Genomic DNA, 10,545 nt, shown 5'->3' with positions numbered 1-10,545 from the left:
AGTTCGACCTAGGAAACATTTAGCTTTTATAAGATTGTTATAGACATGAAGAAGCAAACGATCTCAAAGCAGTGAATTTTTTTTATTTATTTTATTTTTTTTTTTTTTTTTGTTTTTTGTTTGTTGTGTTACCAGGCAGGTTAGATCCTAAATACCTTTGGCATACAAATCTTACCAGGACAGCAACTTTTCAAAGTTTCAAGACAGTTTAGAAACACATTCTTTTCAGAATACTCCGAATATGAAAATTTTACTCTTCTTTTTCTTGGTATCTACAATAAAGTCGAAGTTTTGTCTCATCACTGAAGATGGGTTGGCAGTTAAAAAATATTAACCCGTTGAATTTTTTTATAGATCTAAGCTAATATTTTACTATAAACTTTATTTTCGTGCTTGAAACGAAAATTACCTGTTTTCTGAAGTTCATATTTTGTTAGTATTTTCACGCTGATTTGACTGCTGTCTTATTAGAGAAATTATATCCGACTCAACAACACTTATTGTATGCGTACAACTGGACAAGCGAAACATAAAATAAACAGTTATTTGAACTTGTGAAACGTGCCTATTTTGACAGCTGCTTTCGCTAAAAGAATCTATCCACAAGAACATCATATAATTTTCAAAAACAAATTCTTAAATCTACAGTTGTGTGCAAATGAAAGAGTGAAACATGGAACAAATACTCAACTGGATATTCACATTTTCTTAGAATTTATGTATACATAAGGTAAAACTTAATAAATAATAATCGTACAAATAATAATATTTTTTCATGAAAGTTTCTAATAATATGTATTTATAAAAGTAAATTTTTGTTCAAACTAAAAATTATCTATCATTTCTTAATTTCAAGTGATTCACAATTAAATTGTCAAGTTAAAAAATGGAAAAAAATAAACAATCACAATCTGCAATTAGGCAAACGTCGAGCAGCACTTTCATGTCCACTTGAGAATGAAACATTTAAATTTTTTACAATTCTGCACACAGATGTACCAACACAAAATGTGTATTGCTTTACAACAACAGTTTCGAATTACATTTATATTTAAGTACCCAAGCGCATACGCAACCCACATTCCCAAAATGTATTGCAACAAAAACTTGAAAGATTTAAGGGCAACACAGAAAAGCTACATTAATATTTTAACTGCTTGCAATTGCACACATGTGAGCGATATATATTTGTTTGTATGTGTTTTCAATCCGAACCGAACTCGCCATCCACCAGCACCACCGTCATCACTAGCATCATTTACATTAATTTGAAATCGCTTAAAGTGCACAAAAACAAGACGCCAACATCAATTGCCACCAGCACTCGCCCGAAATCCAACCAGTCAGTCAAACAAACGCTTAACTCACGCGCTTTTGAACACTCAATCAGTCATTGCGGCAACACGGCTGACCCGGCATGTTGTCCAAGTCAATGGCCGCCTTCGTGCAACCGACAATCTGGAGTGCTCTCAAAGCACTAATTTGACACTTTTCAATTGTGGGTTTAACGATTTTTGTTTTCTTTATATTTATTAGTATTTAATTTTGTTTCTTTTTTCGTGGCATCAAAATTGAGTGGTTTTTATTTTGCATTTTCGATTGAGCTGTGATTACTGTACGTACTTTGAGCACACTATATTCGATACACCTAAAAAATACTTATTATTGTTTGATGAAAAAAAAATTTAATAATAATTATGATAGAAAAAATTAATGCCAAATAGCTCATTACGTTTTGAGCACTTAATTACACTTTCTGAAAACCCCACAGAAAGCAGCTGTCAATATGCCACATATTTGACATACCTATTAATATTACTCTGTACCAAAAAATATATGTAGACTTGAAAATACATTTGTTAGGTGACTAAATTAGACATGAGCCAAGTTTTAATAACAACAATGCCACTTCCAAGTAAACTATAAATTTTAGTTGTTATTAAAATAACTTCAAAAGTATTTAAATATACTGCGTCCAAAAAATAAGGTGACATTGTATTTATTTTGAAAACTCTTTATTTATTCTTCCAACTCAATTTCATTCCCTTCAAAGTAATCCCCACTAAATGTAGTACATTATGCCGACGGATTTTCCAATTTTCGAAACACTGGTTTTAGTGTCACTTTCCGGGATGGCCTTCAGTTCCGTCTTCGCTTTGGCTTGTATATCATATAAAATCGGTGTCTCCAGAGCGGTCTTTTGAGCTTTGGCGAACAGCCAGAAGTCGCGCGGCGCCAGATCAGATGAATACGGTGGTTGCGGAACGATATGGGTTGAGTTTTTGGCGAAATGATCATTTAATACAAATTCTTTGCTCTACAAATTTCGACATCGCAAAAAATGAAAAACTCACTTTTAGCAGCTCACAAAACGTCACGTATCTCAAACACTAATGAATATTTTGACATGAAATTTGACATAAATGTGACTGACAGTACTACCAACCTAAAAAAGAAATTATTCTCCAAATTCTTCGACGCGCAGTTTAAATTCAAACGTCCACTTATTTTTTGGGCACAGATATGATTAAATACATTATAAATTTATAAAATTAAATACTTCATTTTGAAAAATTTGCCTCGGTTCAACCGTTTTCGACTGTATATTTTTTAGCAGTTTAAACTTATAAAATACCTATAGATGTCGTTATAGTCATATTATTATCCGAAATCATATCTATGTGCCGAGTTGAGTTATATTATCTTTATATACAAGTACGTGTCATGTTGTTTGTCCGCGATGGACTCCTAAACTACTGAACCGATTTTAGCAAAATTTAGCACACTGTGTCTAGTTCGAACCATTTTAGAGGATGTGATAGTAAAAACAATTCATAAAAAAAAATGCTGTGAAAGTTCTATTAAATGAACACTTAATTAAGCGGACATCCCCACTAATCATGCACATTAGCTGGTCCCACAATTTGTTGATGATAATTAAGTACAACCTATTAAGCCGAAAATTCTATTAACTGGACAGAAAGGCTGATAACCAGACATTGAGAAAGCAGCTTTAAATTCGTTATTTTTCAAATGAAATTTATTTGTATTCAAAATGAAACCTCAGGTATAATCCTTGGGATTCTTATAATGACAAAAACGTTTTCGGTTTTATTCGTAAATACAATTGTCAGTGATTTTAATAGTTTATTACATGAATAACAGTAGAAAATGTATACCACAGCAATGCGTGGCCCGATCCACTAGTGGAAATATTTATATTTATACCTATACAAAAACATATTATAATTTCAAATCGATATTCCAAATAGTTTTTTTGTTACAGTTTTTGAGTTGGAAGCGCTCAGTTCAATCGGCTTGATCAATTTAATTTTAAACATGTTTTTCACGAATAAAGATTTTTCGAATTTGCCGCATTGATAACTCGACGACAAATAATCTAATCAACATTTCTTTTGCCTGTCATATAAATAATTCTACATACAATGAGCTATCAGTGTTTTGATCTGATTAAAAATCCAATTTTGGCAAGCCAGAAACGACCAAAGTTTTGTAGTAAATTTAAACCTTTTTTCACTTTTGAAGTCTATTTATTGTAGGTCATTGTACAGAAAATATAATATATATAATATATGTCATACTAAGTTTTTTTTTTTTTTTTTTTATTCTGATCACTTTTGAAATTTATAAAACAAATAAGAGAGCACAAGAGTCCAACAAGGAACATTTTTTAACATACAAGGTGCGTTCAAAAGTAAGCAGGACTTTTTGAATCCAGTGACCCTGATGCCGCCCTCTATGTCTGATGCGTTAGAATCTGCTATCTTTATCGATTTTCGATTGAGAATTTCAAGACATTTCATTGATTGGAAGTGAAGTTATTGCGATTTAAGTATCAGTATGTTTGTGTTATCGGTGCGGAGATGAGCTTCGAACAAAGGCAAACATTAAATTTTGTTTTAAAATTGGTAAAACTTGTATCGAAACGTTTCAATTCATGAAACAAGCTTATGGCGACGATTGCCTATCCCATAGCAGAGTGCACGAGTGATTTCAATGTTTTCAAAGTGGTCGTGAGGACATAAATGACGACCAACATATAGGCCAATCACAATTCGTGATCACCGGAAATTCTATGGAAACTGTGCGTGAATTCATCAAAAATCAGCCGAAATCATCACTGAAATTCATGAAAATGGAATTGAACATCCCTAAACCATGGATTTATCGCATTTTGACCGAACATGTCGGCTTACGAAAGGTGTGTGCACTATTTTTTCCGCACAAATTGACTGACGACCAAAAATTGCTCTCATCGATCGACGCTTGTGACCGATTATTTGATTGAAAATCAAATTTTAACCATTAACCGCTCCCTGTATTCACCTTATGGCACCGTGCCTTGTATGCCCTGATTTCTCTCATATTCGAGATATAAAAATGTACATAAGTATGTACCTTAATAATGAGAAGAGGGCACTAGGCAGAAATCTAATACTTGCATAGATATGTATAAATGTTCATTTGTGAAAAGCGAAAGGAAAACTAAATTATTAATTAAAACTTAATTATAATTATTAAGTGGAATTACAAGTATTGTTGAATTATTACCAAAACCAAAATTTACTTAAAACATTAAGATTATTATATTAAATATATGTAGTAGTCTTTATTTCAGTTTAGTATCATGGTGGAAAAAATCTGTCTTGAAGCAGGTCGTCCTCTGGCACGTTTTCATGCGGTGAAGTGTTGCAAAAAACAACGTTTAAAGCTCGAATGTTTCAATGGAAGTGTGCAGAGTATGCGAAGAAGCCTATGAATCATGGAGTATATGTCTACATCATAGTTCTTCAATGTTTCCAATGTAGTAATCGGTTACTTATTGTTTTTTGACTTTCGCTTCTGTCGCCAATGGCACTGCCACTGATCACGTTCATCCTTGATCTTGAAACGTTGCACGACGTTGTCATTATCTATTTATGAAGCAGTCAATAAAATTTTCTTTGGTTTTCAAAGCACATACTTATTCTGGAAGCAGCAAACTCTGTTGAAATCCATCCGGTACTTCTCTAGAAAAGCGCGTCTTCAAATCTTTGCCGATTGTAACCAGTAGACACAAATTCTCTGAAACCCTGTAGTATTTTACACAATTTTAGCACAGAAATTTTGTTTTTTGGCCGAAGATTGTTGGTATTTCTTTGTCAACCTTCAGTTCTGTCGCCATTTTTTTCGTGTCTGAATAAATAGATCGCAAATGTTACTCAACTTTTTGTCTTCGATTTCGGAAAGTTACATGCACCGTGTCTATCATATTTGATGCCTTTGTCAGTTCGATCTATTCTTTCAGAAGAATTACACTGAGTGAATGAGTTATAAACAGAATATCACATAAGCAAAATATCCCAATTACAAATTCAATTTGCACACGGTTGCGATGACTAGCGTTGCTTTCCCGCTATTTCCTTATATTCCCAGTTACTGATTTGTGTCAGAGCTTTGATGATCAACAACACTTTTACAGCAATAACTGCATCGTGCCGTTGAACCCTTCTTGTTTCACATAAGTTGCCACAGTAAAAAACACGCCGGAAAATGTCAGAATGTGCCATGCACGATGGTTTTAGCAGCCAGCTGCTGGCTTTTCTATGTTGGAAAACTTGGAGAGTAAACCGCGTAGAATATATCAATCGTACAGACCACAGATGGAGCTGAATGCAGCATCCATTTCAGGTCCTCTGTCAAGACGCGTCCTTTCAAATTTAGCACTTTCAGTTAGGGATCTATTTGGATTTACTACCAATTTAATATGCATACGTTGCTACAATTTGTAACTTCAGTGGCATCTTAGCTTTATTTATTATATACAAAAATGGAGATAGTCTTTTATTTGGTTTCTGAAATAAAATGGCAAATTTCTGTATTATACTTGCTTTATATTTTTTCATAGTGTTCAATTAATTAATAAGCTATTTAGCCCTTGGGGGCCAACCGCCACTGCATATAGTACATGTATGGCTCTGTGAAGCTAAACTGGTTTTTGTTAACATTTAGTAATAATTTACAAATTCTCTTAATTAATTAATCTGATTAATTTATCTTCTGGTGTAATTGGCTTTCAAAAGACTAATTTTATCAGCTTTCAATTTGCGTTTTGGTTTTACTTAAGAAAACAATTTGCCATAAATCGGCGACGAAGTAACATAATTTACACCTACTTACAGTATACTATGTATACATAAGTACATCTATCTAGACCGTCTCTACATCCGTACGTACATGTAAGTATACAAATATATGTATAGTATATAAAACATGCATACAATTTGCTGCTCATGCGTTGGATTATAATTAACAAAGTGTGATTAATGCGGTCAGCGCATTATGTCATTGTTACGAGGCGACTCCATATGTGGCTGTAGCCATAGAATCCACATGAAGCCGCATGCCATATTTAGACTGTTACACATGGTGTATATACATATATGTACATTTATATGAATTGTTTTTAATGTAGCACGTTGATAAAAATATGTTGAAATATATAATGTAATAATTATAATTGCAGTAAGCAAAATTAAAAACAATTAAGTATATTGAGTAAGAAATTGAAAGCTTTTTTAAGAGAATTATTTTCTGAAAAATGTGGTTCTGATCTTGAAGATTTGTATTTGACGATTCCTTATTTAAACCATTTATGTTTGAAAGTATATAAAAAGGTGCTTTCAAGATTTTTGTTCTGATTTATGAGATTGTCGCAAGACTCAAATGCATGGACCTATAAAATGAAAGAACATTTAATCTCATGAACCGCTGCTCTGCAGGATGTAACTTGAATTTACAATGTAACTGTGCAGTTTATCGGGTTAGTTTTCAGCACAATTTGAACAAATGTTAATTAAATGTTGAGAAAACGGTTTGAGATAAAAGCTAAGAATTCAAAAAAATTAATCCCAATTCAATTTTATCCCAATGTCATTCACCTTTAATTTCCTCTCTCTTTAGAGCCATCAATAGCATTCAAACACCTCGTAATTAAAATAAAGTATTGAAAATAAGCTACTTGATATAACTCCGAATCCGACTTTCGAAAGTGTTATTTAACTTCAAACACCAATTTCCATACGTCAAGTCCCATTATTTAATGAGATAGATATAAATACATATCTATGAATTTTTGACCTGGAAAATACTGACTCTCCTATTAGAAATTAAATTATATTAGTCTTGATGAACATATAGAAACTTGTTTTTTCTTGTAAACAAAATCAGCTCTGTTAGCCTGCGACCGTTTTCTATTCGTCACTTCTCTATACACTTGCGATCCTTGAATTCCGCGCGCTTATCTCTATCTGCTCTTTCTCTCTCTCTAGCGTCGTTTTAATCGGAATTTAACTACTTATTCAATGCAAAAGAGTAGGTGGATAGCTCATTATTCTCTCTCCACTCGATATCTACCCATTTCAGCCATCATTTTAAATTTACACCACTTGTTTGTTTCAGAACCGTTCTAGTTTAGATGAATAGAGTTTCCAAATATTTCAACAAATTTCAAGAGAGACCAAAGCAAGCTTACAAACTAATTTGAAAAAAGCATACGAAATCTAACAAAAGCAAAACACTGAAATCCATTTGAAATCGTATCAAACTCAATTCGTTCCATTAATTTAATGAAAATCTTGTCAATATTTTGACACGCAACAGCGGACAAAGCGACGTATGTATGCTCATGCTGGAAGTTATAAACTTAAAAACTTGATCGTGCTTGGCAGTTAGCTGCCGTTTGCTTGAGCATTTCAAATTGACGTAAATTAATTTTTGAAAATTAGCGTGAAACTTAAATGATATTTATTTAATGATTTCATAGCAATTTATCAGTTGTTGTATTTTGTTTTTCCTTCTTTATTTTTTTGTGTTTTTTTTATTCGCTAGCTTGAAAGCTATTAGCAATTTTGCAATAAATTGAAGTGGCATTAGAGCGGTACATATTTCGAGCCATTACCGCCAAAATAATGTATCCCACACCATAATCGATTTTTGGTTTGTTATCGAAATCGATAGTTCATCATCATTTGCATGATCTGTCAAACTTTCATGGCTGTAGATTAAACCGTTATGATTTTATAACAAAAACAATTTTAATGTAAATGCATATGGTGACTTGTTTACATTTTCTTTGAATGCTTGTGTGGGATACAATTAAATTCTCTTTTAAAATAAATGAAACACAAGGGGAAAAACACAATTTTTTAAGAATTTAATTAAAGATAAAGCTTTAGAACAATATGTCGAAGGTATGAATTTGTTTTTTTTGCAAAATATGTTTTTGTTTTCAATTATTGGATATTTTTACAGCTCTCCCTGGTACCGTATAGCGATTCAGATGAATCCTTCGTTGATTTAAATAGTTTGGAAAGTTTAAAAGAAGTCAAGGAGGAAACGTTTGTTGGGAAAAGGGGCTACAGAAAGCAAAAGAGAATACCTAAAAGGCTGCAAAAAGTTAAGAAAAAAAATACGAGTGTTTTGCCCAACCCGTGCTTAAAGAAAAAATGTCCAAATTCGTGTCATGATAAAATTTCTGAAGATGAAAGAGTAAGAATAAATGAACATTCTTGGGGAATCGGCAACAAAATTAGACAGAAAGATTGGCTGTCTTCTTGTGTTAAACAAGTCGATATTAAAAGGCGATATGGAGAAAGTGACAGCAAAAAGTGCAGCTTTAATCATTTTATCAATATCAATAATAGCAGTTTTAAAGTTTGTCAAAATTTTTTATTGAAAACATTGAATATTTCACAAACGATTTTAATATCCGTAATAAAAAATAGAAGTTCGTATAAAACTTGCCTTGAAAATATGGAAAAGCACACAACAAATCTGAGGAAGCAAGCATATCGCTAGTAAAATCCTTTATAGAAGAATTACCAGCGGTTCCTTCACATTATTGCAGGAATAAAAGTACCAAATTATATCTACCTCAAGAATTTCGAAACAYAAAAACTGTATATCAGCATTATGTAGAACATTTGAAAACCATTCATAAAGTAAATAGTCAGTTATCGTTAAGAGTATTCCGTAATATTTTTAAAAACAGTTTCATTTTAGGCTTTCATTTACCTAAAAAAGATAAATGTATCCTATGCGAGAATTACAATAATTTAGATACAGAATCCAAAAAGCAATTACATTCATCAGAAGAGTATCAAATTCATCTAAAGGACAAAGAGAAATGTAAGCAAATATTTTTGGAGGACCAAAAGCTATGCAAAGAGAATCCGGCTTATTTATGTACAAGTTTCGACTTGCAAAAGGTCTTAAATACTCCTTATGGAAAAAGTGTTACTTTGTTCTATTCTGGAAAATATTCATTCTACAATGAAAGTTTTTATGAGAGTGGTACAAGAGATGGGTTTTGTTTTTTCTGGGGAGAAAAGGATGGTAAGCGAGGGTGTAATGAAATTTGCACAACTGTTTTCCAATACCTTAAATTAGTCGATTAAAGAAAAACCCAGTCGATAGTCCATCTTTATTGTGATAGCTGCGCAGGACAGAACAAAAATAGAGCTATGCTTGCGACATTAACCTATTTTGTTGAAAATTCGAATTTTGTGACTAATGTAAAAATCACATACTTGTTGCCTGGACACACCGAATCGTTTATTCGGAGTAGGACTATTTGGGCTCCAAGTGAGTGGCACACCATAATATCAAATGCAAGAACTAACCCAAGAAAATATAATTATATTGAATTAACTAACACTGATTTTAAAGACTGGAAGACATTTTCACAGGCGTTACTTCCAAATTCAGTGAAAATTCAATTTACAAAATTATGCTCTGTTACATTCGCAAAAAAAAATTTCAAATATTACTCTTAAATATGGCTACTTTGATGAATCTGAAACCATAAATTATGATCTAGTTTCAATTCCACGATCCAGACGAAACTCCCAAATAGTTTGTGAGGGACCTACTCAATTATATATATGATCATATATTAAAAATTTCTTCTGCTAAATATAAGGATTTTAAAACGCTTTGCGATAGAAAAACTATACCCGTAAAATTCCAACACGCGTATTTAAATTTGAAATGGGATGGATCTGCTAAAGATTTGCTAAATGAAACCGACCAGGAAGATAGTATTTAGCGTTCATTATATATTTTTATCTATCGTCATTCAAGTTTACAAAGTTTTAATATGAATAAGATTACTTTGTTAACAGAAAACTTTAAATATATGATTTACATTACTTTATTTTTGTTTTATTTAATATACTAAGAAATGTATGCATTTATATTTTTTTAAATCAAATGTAATTTAATTTTAAGGACTAAGTAAAAAAATTTAAAAAAAACAAGTAAGGAAGGGCTAAGTTCGGGTGTCACCGAATATTTTATACTCTCGCATGATAAAGTGATAATCGAGATTTCAGGCGTGGTTGTGAACCGATTTCATCCATATTTGGTACGGTGTTAAGAAAATATTATATACCGAATTTCATTGAAATCGGTTGAATACTTCCTGAGATATAGTTTTTGGTCCATAAGTGGGCGACGCCACACCCATTTTCAATTTAAAAAAAA

The sequence above is a fragment of the Bactrocera latifrons genome, unplaced genomic scaffold (assembly GCF_001853355.1).
Source record: "Bactrocera latifrons isolate USDA-ARS-PBARC rearing strain unplaced genomic scaffold, ASM185335v1 scaffold_291, whole genome shotgun sequence".
Classification (NCBI taxonomy): Eukaryota; Metazoa; Arthropoda; class Insecta; order Diptera; family Tephritidae; genus Bactrocera; species Bactrocera latifrons.
Note: the sequence above shows the minus strand (reverse complement) of the source record.